The sequence below is a fragment of the Cyprinus carpio genome, chromosome A25 (genome assembly GCF_018340385.1).
Source record: "Cyprinus carpio isolate SPL01 chromosome A25, ASM1834038v1, whole genome shotgun sequence".
NCBI lineage: Eukaryota > Metazoa > Chordata > Actinopteri > Cypriniformes > Cyprinidae > Cyprinus > Cyprinus carpio.
Genome location: NC_056596.1, coordinates 1,206,322 through 1,219,068, shown reverse-complemented (window position 1 = coordinate 1,219,068; position 12,747 = coordinate 1,206,322). Strand labels below are relative to the sequence as shown.

At 37.6% G+C, this 12,747-nt stretch overlaps 1 pseudogene; it reads right to left on the bottom strand.

Annotated features, from left to right (window-relative positions):
• The window catches only part of LOC109076503, a 95,419-nt pseudogene extending 83,966 nt beyond the window's left edge, over positions 1–11,453 (bottom strand).
• Positions 11,454–12,747: the final 1,294 nt, after the last annotated feature.

Here is a 12,747-nt window from a genome sequence, read left to right as displayed (position 1 = left end):
GTGTCACATAAACTCATTCCTGTCACAGTAAACACAAAATGCTCCTGAGATCAGGTTTTCTGGAACACAGTGGATTGCAGTAATATTAGGAGATGTGAACGGATCAAACGCAGGTGTGATGTGAAAGTCACAGTGGATTATGTGGATGTTGATGTCAGCATCAGTTATTAATAATGTATTGTCAGTAAAATCTGAGCAAACAAAGCAAGAGGTTTCTAACACTCGTATGATTCCTCCCAGCAAACAGCTCCTCCTCATCCTCCTCTTCCTCTTCCTCCTTCCTCCTCCCCCTCCTCCTCCTCCTCTTCCTCCTCCTCCTCTTCCCCTTCCTCCTCTGCACTCCCCCGAATCCTCCTATATATCCCTCCTCCTCCTCTTCCCCCCTTTCTCTTCCTCTTCCTCCTCCTCCTCCTTTTCCTCCTCCTCCCCCTCTTCCTCCTCCTCCTTCTTTTCCTCCTCCTCCCCCTCTTCCTCCCCTCCAAGCCTTCTTTTTCCTCCTCCTCCCCCGTCTTCCGCCTCCGCCTCCTTTTTCCTCCTCCCTACCCCTCTGCGTCCTCCGCTATCTTCGTTGCCTCTCCTCCCCCTACTTCCTCCTCCTCCTTCTTTTCCCGGCCCGCACTCCCCACGGGCTTCTACTCCGCCTCCTTTTTTCCTCCGTCTCCCCTCTTCCCTCCTCCTCCTCCTCTCCTTTTCTCCTACCTCCTCCCCCTCTTCCTCCTCCTCCTCCTTTTCCTCCTCCTCCCCCTCTTGCCTCGCGCCTCCTCCTCCGTTTTTTTCCCGTCCTCCCCCTCTTCCTCCTCAACTCCGCCTTTTCCGCCTCCTATCTTTCTGGACGCTCTCCTCACGTCGCCTCCCCTCCGACTTCGAACGGACCCTCTCCCCTCTTCCTCCGTCCCTCCTTCTTCTTGTCCTACCGCCTCCCCCGCTCTTCCTCCTCCTCCTAATTTTCCGCCGCCTCCTCCCCTCGAAGCTCCTCAGGCCTCCTTTTGCCGAAGACACCTCTTGTCTCCTTCACTACTCTCCCTCCTCCTCGCCCTCCTCTTCTTCCCCTCTTAAGGCTCCCCTCTTCCTCCTCCTCTGCCTTCAGGGTGCCTTCTATCCCCTACTCTCCTCCCCTCGGGTCTCCTTCGTCCTTTCTTCCGGCGCCTACTCCTAGGACTCCTCTAGCTCGACGACGGGCTTCCTCTTTCAGAGTCCACTCCCTCCTCCTATCACCGAATCCTCCTCCCCTCCTCCTCTTCCTCCCCCTCCTCCTTTTCCTCCTCCTCTTCCTCTTCCTCTTCCCCCTCTCCCTCCTCCTCTTCTTCCTCTTCCTCTTCCTCCCCCTCCTCCTCTTCTCATCCTCTTCCTCTTCCCCCTCTCCCTCCTCCTCTTCTTCCTCGGCCTCTTCCTCCCCCCTCCTCTCCCCCTCCTCTTCCTCCTTCCCTCCTCCATCCTCCTTCCTCTCCCTCCTCCTCTCATCCTCCTCCTCCTCCTCTCCTCCCTCCTCTCCCTCTTTCTCCTCCAAACCTCCCCCTTCCTCCTCCTCCTCCTCCGCCTCTTCCTCCTCCTCCTCCTGCTCCCCCTCCTCTTCCTCATCCTCCTCCTCCTCTCAAACAGGTGCGTCTGCCACTGTCTAATGGGGGTATCAATAAATGATCAGCTCTCTCTCTCAGAAGCGATCACATCCGCAGAGGAGCCAGTGACACAGTTAGGAGCCTGTAATGAAGACACGCGGGCATCCTCTGAAAAAACCCAATCGATCATCCTCCAGCGACTGAGGGAAGACCAATTAACAGCTGTGCCAGCCAATAACCAGATCCTACTTAATCACTCTCTCTTTTTGAATTCAGAAACTATCTCGTTCTGACACCACAAACAATCTGCACCCATCACATTATGTCCCACATGAAATTAAATTCAACAATAATTAAAACCAAACAATGTTTAAACCCATATGGCAAACAAACAAACAAACAAATAGGAAATGTACAAAATGGCACAATATATTTTAAAATATATTTACATAAATATATTGTTACGTTATATATTTACATGTATTTTAAAAAATGTATATACATTATATAATTTCATACAATATATTTGCATAAATATAGGATTATAATTTTTATAATTAAAACATAATTGTTAGTTACATATACATTTCCCCAATAATTTTGGACCATGTTTCATTAAAAAACAAATTAATTCATAAATATATATATATTTTTTACATTATATCCTTACATGTATTTACATCATTATATTTATGTTAAAACTTTTTTGCATATAATACATTTACATAAATATATAATTATGGTTTTTATAATTAATTAGAGTATAATTATTTGTTATATACATTTCCCCAATATTTTTGGGCCATGTTTCATTATTAATACATAAATAAATATATAACGTTACATATTTACACATATCCACATAATTTATTTAATTATTAATTAATTTATAATATTTATGTAATTAAAATTACATTATATAATTGCTTACAATATATTTACATAAATAAATCATTAGAATTTTGCAATTAATTATAGAATTCTTTTTTCACACATATATATGTTTCACACACACATATAATATCTATATATATATATATATATATATATATATATATATTACTATAGATATATAAAATTATATTAAATATATTAAGATATATATTAAGATAATGACTATATAATGAAGATAATGCTTATGTGAAGCTCTGAAGTCCATCCTGAGACATCTTCAAACAGGCCATGAGAACATGAAGAGCTGCAGGATGATGATGATGATGATGATTTGAGGCAGAGTGGGTGAAAGTGGCGTGTTTTAGTCGCGGCAGTTGCCCTTTCGTTCCCAGCAGGACCGTGAGTCCCGCTCCAGAAAGCTTCTCAGGCCTGATGAAAGGCTCTCGGCGGGAAGATCTCGACCCAAGCATTTCCATGGAAACAGCTCCCATCCGGCTCGGTCCTGTCAGCCGATGAGTCCCTCGCAGCTCATCCCTGATCGATCAGGAGACGCAGAGGATCTGTAATGCGGCTCATAACAAAGGCCAGAACTTGCTGTCATTACTCACTCGCTCTCATGTCCATCTAAACCAGCGTGCTGTTAATATTTCAGTAAAAGTGCAGAAGAGCATCGACTGTCAGGCTCCAAAAGTGACAAAGACACCATAAAAAGGCAACCCATATGTCTTGTGCTCTATAATTCATTCAAATACAGTATATATATGAAGCAGTATGACTTCATACATATATATATATATATATATATATTCAGTTTTATTTTTATATTTTCAGTTTTTATTCAATTCTATTGCAATTGGAATTCCCCTTTTATATATATATTTATAAATAACTTATTTATATATTTTATGTGAGTACTTGAAGTTATTTAGATGGTTTCAGACACCATCATGTCACATTTAATGATTTAAAAACAGTTAAAACCATGCTGAATATTAAAGCAGTGTTATTTTAGCATTATTTATGTACTATTATAGTATTCATCTATAAATACTGTACACACACACTATATTTAGGGTTATATTTTCAGTTTTTTTTGTAAATTTAGTGTAAGTTTTATCAGTTTTCTTAGTCTTTAGTTTTTTTGTCTTTAGCTTTGTAGCTTTAATGTATTTTTATTAAAAATTAAACATGAAATTAAACTAAATCAGAAATATTGCCTTGGCAACTAGCTGAAATACTTGTTTTTTTTCAGTTAATGTTATTATTATTTCAAGAAATGAATTTTTTTTTCATGGTTTTAGTTTTAGTTAACGATAATAACCCTGCTGCCACCTTATATTTTTTTTCTTGTTGAATATCTTTGAATATCTTTTTAGTTGTTATTACGGAGGTCAGATAGGTGTCAGTCAAAGCATCACATTACACAAATACACTTTAAATACACTTTTTTTAGTGCTCCTGTAGCTCAAGTGGTAGAGCATTGTGTTACGAAGCGCAAGGTTGGGGGTTCGATTCCCCGGGAACACATGATAGGTAAAAAATTAATAACCTAAACACACTTTAATACTCTTATTATAAAAAAACATAATAAAAACATAAATTTAAATTTTAAATTTAATTTAATTTAAAAGATTCTTGTAGTACATTTACAACAATGCACCATTTCAGTCTTTTGACTTCAAAATTTCACGTTTAATTCGATGTGCTACTTGCTCTTTCTTTGTAATTAATTCTAATTACTAATATACATACAATTTCTGAGTGAAAATTGTTTCTACACCAAAGTTTTTTTCAGTGCATGTAAACCTCACGGAATGCATTGCACACGTGCAGCTTGAGTTTCTTAAACCACACACAATAGCAGCTTATAACTTGTTCAGCAGCTCCAGTACTTGATCTGAAAGAGCAAAGGTCGCAAAGTGAACACTAATGTCTGTATCATGTGTTTGCGCTGAATTATGAATTGTGTTCTGACAAACTTCAAAACACAAGAACACATGAAATCGTGCTGGAAGCAGCTGTGCTTGGTGCACAGGCCCAAAATATCCTCAAATTCACTCCAGTCTGATTCTTTCCACTATTTTAGGTGCATGGGATGATTCTCTGTGTTTATGACTCTCAGCCAGGTGTGTGCTTTGTCTCTGAGGACAGCAGTGAGATTTACATTCGGAGAGACGGGAATCTGGAGCCCGTTTACCCCGCGGTGAAAACCAGCATCCGTCTTCCTTCATCGGAGCCCAATTCTTTGTTCCACAGCATCGGCTCTGTCCTGAAGATGAGATTAGACCACAAACACATCCCGGGAGAAAACCACTGCTTTAGCTTTCTCAGGATCGTCCTGAGGCTCTTTTGATGAAGCAGAGGCAGAGCAGAGATCACTTTCATCCAAAAGCAGCTTTGTCAAATTTCAGGAGAAGTGTATTAAATTAACACTCTTCCAGATTTTAATTGTTAACTCTTATATCTATCTATGAGATTTGGCAGTACAATAAAAGCCACAAAACGCATATATTTATATAATGAGGTCTTATATATATATACACACGAATTATGGAAATATAGAAATAGAAATATAGAAACAATTATAAATATATGTATATATATATATATATATATATATATATATATATATATAATTTTATAATATGAATATATATATATATATGCTTTTTAACTTTACTTTTAAAACATAAACATAAAAAAATAAATCTTAACTATTAATAAAGTTTAAATAATAATTATATAATAATAATTTTTATTCTGTGCACTGATGAATATATATATAAACTAAAATAGTTGTAATAATTTAATAAAGTTTAAATAATAATTATAAAATAATAATTTTTATTATGTGCACTGATGAATAATTCACAATAATATCTCAGAGGAAAATAAACACATGAAAAAGATCTATAAAGCAGGTCAATCTGTCCGTCATGTTAAATTTAGGAACAATATTTGAATATCTTAATGTCTCATGAAATGCTCATCAAAGACATTCAGATCTCACCCATCTCAACATCTGCATATGTTCATTACATGCTTCATCTGATCTTGGACGAGTGGTTTTTGGTAACTGGTGTCCGGTTCAGGAGTTCAGCGTGACCCGTACAGCCCTTTTATTCCAGCTGAAATCCATTAATCATGAAGGCTGAACATCCTTCTGTCAGCGCTGTCACAGGAACGAATCCCAGCGCTCGTCAAGGGCACCTTCAGTTCCTCCGGGACGCTCCGAGACCCTCGCTCTCTCTCGCTCAGAGACTCTGAAGAGCATGTTTCAGAGAGCTGGGACAGATTCACAGCAGTCTCGGGACTAAAGCTCACTCACAAGATCGCTGGAGAATCAATTTTCTGGAATGATTCTGCAGAACTGAGCTATTGTGAATGTAACTGTTGATTCAATTGTGTCTGTTTTTAGAATTTTAGGAGAAACATCTGAGGAAAAGTTGATACTTTGAATCGCCTTCTATTATTTTCATCATAATTTCAGTTCCATGGTTAAAATCATGCCCCGCTCTTGTGTCACATTATGGATTGTAATCCATTTTGTTTTATTGCCTATTTTGTGTTTTCTATCTGATTCCAATTTTAATGGTTATAATAATCATGTTAATCAATTGCATTCACACATTACTTTTTTTAAGATTTGAAATGCCACCAAATGAAAATATAACAATTCCTTTACAACAGAACATTGCAGTTATTTATTTGTTTATTTATTTATAAAATAAAGTGCTGCTGTAAAATGTAATATAATTCTGTAGTAATTTCTTCAAGTTAAACCAAACTTTTATTTTGGCGACTTATAGTTTTATTCCCAAAATGTTCTCAAACTTTTTTTTTTTAATTCCAATTTTAATGGTTGTTAAATTTTAATAATCAAAAAGCATGTTTAATCAATTTAATTCATAAAACTTCAACAATTTAATCAATCTTTTGAAATGTAATCAAATGAAAATGTAACAGTTTCCTTACAACACAACACTGCAGTTTTATTCAGTCTTATTTATTTACTTTTATTTACTTTTCTTATTTATTTCTGTCTGTCTGTCTGTCTAATAAAGCACTTTGTGATATAAATCTGTCTTCATTTCTTCAACTTAAACCAAACTTTTATTTTGTGCTAGATCCATAATAACACTTCCTCCAGTGCAAAAGTGTTCTGGTGTGAATCAGGAGAGAAATCTGCACAGATCAAGCAGCGTTTAAACAGCTCTAAACTAATATGTGAGAGACAACACCAGAACACTTTTTCACTGCAGGAAGTGTTATTATGGATTATAGACTCTATGTATTTGAGTTAAAAAACGTCTTAATGCTGGATGTGTTTCAGCTTTTTGTCTTCTCCAGGTGTTCTCAACTGGATGGGACTGGAGTGCTGTGGATTATTGTGATGTTTTTATCAGTTGTTTTTTGTTTCTCATTCTAGACGGCAACCCATTCACTGCAGAGCATCCATTGATGAGACACTGATGCAGTGCTACATTTCTACAAACCTGATGAAGAAACAAACTCATCCTGATCTAGGATGATCCAAGGGTGAGTATATCTTCGTCAAATTTTCATTTGTGGCTATAAAAACACCTTTAATCGGTTTAAAATTGTTCACCGTGAGCATTCAGTACACAAGCGCAAACACCCCGCAGAGACTCGTCTATGCAACCGTTTGTGGTCCAAATCTGGTCTCAGACTCCCTCCGACTGCATGAATGCCCTGCTGTCCCAATTAGAAGGGAAAGGTTCAGCCCGCGGCTCTCCGGTTTTATCCTGCTGCTCTCCACAGCCTTCCCAGTGTCACTTAGAGCATATCTCACCGCCGCTCAGACAAGAAACACGTCATTTAATGCCTGTAATGATGCCACTATCAACTCTGTGAGTGTGTGTGAGTGAGAGTATTTATAAATGCATGCATTAGAAAGAAGCAAGGAAGAGTAAATGACGATGAGACAAAGATGGAATGAATAAACTCTTATTGCATTACTGAAAAGGTATGAATAAATCTTGATTTTATCCATGAGGAACTGATTAAACAATATTGAGTGATACGAAAACTGTTTTATAATAACATGCACCAGTCATTCACATTAAGATGGGGAATACTGATTAAGACTATAAATTTAGATTTTATCTTGAAAACCATAAAGTTAAATTGTGTGATTTCAGTGCAACTAGTGGCAGCAAAAAGAATTGCATTCTGACCAATTTTTGCACTTTTCGTTTGGTGCCACTAGTGGTGCATAAATTTCACTCTTCACTAAAGACGCTGAGGTTTTCTGCAGAAAAAGTTTCAATATGTTTAAATGAACTGTCAAGGCTTTAAAAGAGCTGCAAGGTCATTATGAGGGAATGAAAACTCCCACCATGTAAACCATGTAAAGCAGCTGAATGTTGCAGCGCAGCACAATCACAGCGCATGGCTTTCCTGCAACTTTTATTTCCCTGAACAGCAACTGCAGTGCCAGCACATATCACACAGCAAAACTCTGAACCGCGACGCTTCCAGCATCCCAAACTTGCGACTTGTTGCATCATAACGCACTTCCCAAACAGGTCATTATTTGTCAACAGCAGAATCCGCTGGAGATAAACTGTGAGGAACCGCTTTAACACAGATCTGAGAACCGTCGGAGGACTAATCTCGTTATGCATCCCATTATTCTCCAGCGTCTGTTTCCATAAAGAGCCACGGCCCTTTGTTTCCAGAGAGCCTCTGAACTGTCAAGGGCCCCATGAGGGTCCATTCATCCCACAGAGACGAGATGCAAAGCAAACAGCCAGCGTTAGACACAGTTCAGCACTTCTGCAGCTGTTTAGAGATGTTTGTGTTGTTTGGATACAGTATGTTGAGTGGCTTGTGTTAAATATTACTCAGAAAATCTTTTCCCTATTAGCTGTTCCCAGTCAAAAATGGCTTGTAAATCTCTCATTATGCTAAATGATTACCAAATATTGGATCTTGTTTTGTTTCATTTAGCACGTTATGTAAACCTATTTGTAAATCAGAGCTTTTTTGTTTAAAACTTTTAAAAATAAGCTCAAAAAACCCAAACAATCCAAAAAATAAAAAAAAAAGCATAACGTGCTAAATGAAACAATCAATGATGTCTATAATCAACGCTGGGGAAAGTTACTTTTAGGAGTAATGCATTACAATATTACAAAAAACAAAAAAAAAAAAAAAAAATAAAAAAATTTTGCGTTACATTTTGGCTGAACTTGCTTTATTTTTGTTTCTTTTTTAAATAACAAAAAAATAAAAATAAATTTAAAAAACGCTGCCTACAATCAAGCAGTTCCAAAAACAAATACTAAGCCTGTGCTAATGGAAAGAAAACAAGTTGATAAGAAGACTAAATCCAAGAAGATTTTATCCATGAAGAGAGAATAAGATTAAATCCTCATTTTTAAGTGAAAATTACCAAAATTATCCACAAATGCTTTCTTCACTTAAAGGGGTCATATGATGCGATTTCAAAATTTCCTTTCTCTTTGGAGTGTTACAAGCTCTTGGTGAATAAAGAAGATCTGTAAAGTTGCAAAGACTAAAGTCTCAAAAATCCAAAGAGATATTCTTTATAAAAGTTGAGACTCGTCCACACCTCCCTGAAACGGCTCGTTCTAACACCCCCCACATCTCTACGTCACTATATGGGAAGATTTGCATAACACCACCCAGATGTTCACGCAAAGAAAGAAGGTGTACCTTTTATTCTCGTTGTAGTATTGTTGTTGCCGCCGCCACCCTGTTGTATAGACGCTGTGTGTTTCACTGTGAAAGCTAAACGACTTTGTTTTTGCCTTCCAAAAGAAGACACGACTAGAAATCATGTTTATATCACGTTTATGATGGGTTTTATGTTTTTGTCTCGTCGCTCCGGCCGGACAAGGCATCACAGTATGGTGGGGGGTGTAACATTTCCGTCTCACGCTTGAGCATTCGGCCAATCACAACGCACCGGATAGCTGGCCAATCACAGCACACCTCGCTTTTCAGAGCAATGAGCCTTGTAAAAATGTATGCGTTTCAGAAGGCGGGGCATAGAGGAGGAACAATAATGTACAGTATGTGGAAAATAACGTGTTTTTTGAACTTTAAACCACATAAACACATTTCATTACACCTAATACACAATGTTCTTTTTAGCAGCATCATATGACCCCTTTAAAAACTGTGATGCATATACTCTAATCAACCACACAGTTCAGAAGAGAAATGCAAAGCCTGCGCTAATTGCAACAATTTCTTTTAGGGTGGATAGTTGTCATACCCTGAGTGAGCAAAGTCAGTACGTTTTAATCCAATGCAATAACATTAACAAACATTTTTTGGGTGAAAAAATCCTCTCTGGGTCAAAATGACCAGAACACAAAATAGACATTTATGCACGTTTGCATTGCAATTGAAATGCATGCATTATGTCAGAGCTGCTATGTCACACCCAAATACAACCTTATCCTTCCTGACACTAAAGAAACATGCACACATCTGCACGTGCATATGTTTCCGCAGCATGTGTCAATTCTTGATATACAGAAGCACAAATCCAAGAACGTTCCAACCATTTTTGGGAAATTCACATTGTTAATACTAAAATCAATTTCCTGGTTGTTTGCAATCTTTATAGTTTTACCTTGGAAGAGGAACGCTCTCGTGTCATCATGGAAACCTTGCACCTGTGTCACGCCAGAAAACCCTTCTCCAGGACTGAACTCTTGGAAAACGCTGATCCGAACACCCGGATCCACTCCGAACGCAGCGACTTCAACACAATCACAGCATACACCATTAAAACAAAGAAGATTTCACATCGGTAAGTACATTACAGCATTCAGTGTTCACACACACACACACACACACACACACACACACACATACATACAAACACACACACACACACACACACACACATACACACACACACACACACACACACACATACATACATACACACACACACACACTTTCCATTTAATTATAAAAGCTTCAACAAAAACACACACACACACACACAAACACACAAATTTTCTTTCCATTACACACACACACACACACATACATACAAACACACACACACACACACACACATACACTCTCTCACACAAACACACACACACACACACAAACACACACAAACACAAACACAAACATACATACACACACACACACACACACCACACACACACACACACACACAACACAAACACACAAACACACACACACACACACACAACAAACACAACAAACACACACACACACACTCTATCTCTCTTACATACACACACACACACACACACACACACTCTCTCTCTCACACACACACACACACTTTTCCAGGTGTCTTACTGGAAAATTACTGCACAGGGATATTTGAAAAGCATGTTTTTCATGACTTTCACTGACTTTGTCAGGCCTGGAAATCAAATTCCTTGATATCTGCAGGTTTTCTGTGAGCATGGGAGCCCTGTAGCCTGTATATTACATCTTTAATATATTTAAGTCAAGTCACATTTATGTATACAGCGCTTTATACAATACATAAAAATAGTAGTGTTGATAAATTTCTAAAAAATATAAAATGACTTCACTTTCAGCTATTATTGTATGACTTTTACAAATATATATATATATATATATAAATATATATATATATATATATATATATATAATCATATTTTGATTTATACATTATACATTAATTTATTATATTTATAATAGCCTTTAAAAAGAATTATAATAGCCGTAATATAAGTTAGCACGGAATTCACCTCTGAATCTGTGATAACTGACTTGAACAGCTGCATGGAGGTGAATGCATGAGCAGCTATTGAGAAATCACTGATAATAGCCCCCTGCACTCATAACCATCGGACCAGACTCTAAGAACTGATGTCTCTGCCTACCTGCCGCCGCGGAAAATAATCCAACACACAACTGCAACAATCCCATGCTGGATAATGCAATTAGTCCATGTTGCGATACTCCACGAAAAGGCGCACAAATGCAATCACATAAAAGAGGGATTGTTCGTCCTCATTCAAACATTCCCACAGGACGAGAGGAGCGTCAGAGCCGCACAGGTGGTTCTGCTGGGTTACTGCGCAGCGCAGCGCATCAGACTCTGACCGCAGACCGAGCGCGACGATCCGCCAGAGAGAGAGAGAGAGAGAGAGGGAGAGAGAGAGAGAGAGAGAGAGAGAGAGAGAGAGAGGGAGGGAGGGAGAGAGAGGGAGGAACGCACGGAGCTCGTAACCCCCCTGGTGGCGCCACACGGACGAGCGCGCAAGGTGAGACGCGTTTGAAAAATTCACAACATTATGATAAATAAAACTCAACCAAAAACATCAACACAAATAATCTAAAACATATACTCCAACATAACAAATACATAACTTAAAACATAACTAATTCATACTTAACATATCCTTAATTCAAGATATAGATTCATTATTAGCCTATGTAATTGACTTGTATTGTAATGTATTTGTTTGTTTAGTTATTTGATATTTATTTATTTATTTATTTGTCTGTCTGTCTGTTTGTTTGTTTATGAATGAATTAAAGTCATTTTCTGTTCAAACACATTCTTGAAAACTATAATTTTTCACAGATATTGTCAAAAAAAATCCTGCATACTTAACATGTAAATTAATGATATAGTTCACTTTTATGATTTATTTCATTTTATTTTAATTAATTTTTTTTAGGAATTAATTAAAGGTTTAGTTAATCAAAAAAAAGAAAATCAGCCCATAAATTACTCACCCTCAAGTCATCCTCGGTGTATATGACTTTCTTCTTTCAGACGAATCCAGTCGGAGTTATATTAAAAATTGTCTTTGTTCTTTCAAGTTCTGTCATTGCACTCAGCGGGTGTTGCATGCTTCAGTCCAAAAGAAGTGAAATAAAAAGCACCCATCCATTAAAAAAAGTGTCTCACACGGCTCTGGGGGGGGGGGGGGGTGAACAAAGGCCTTCTGTAGCGAATCGATGCATTTTTGTAAGAAAAATATCTATATTCACGGATGAATATCACGTAATAATCACTTTAATGTAGCTTGCGCTCATTGTTATACACAGAAGCAGCTTCGGGGGATGATATTTAAGGTCAGCGCAGCGCATTCATTGACTTTTATTTTATTTTATTTTATTTCATTTTATTTTGGAATTAATTAAAGTCATTTTATGTTCAAACTTTTCCACTAATATTTTTTTCTGGGAAAAAATTTCATGATTCATTATACAGATTCAATAGTTGCTATTATTTATTGGTTTGTTTGTGAATGGATGAATTAAATTA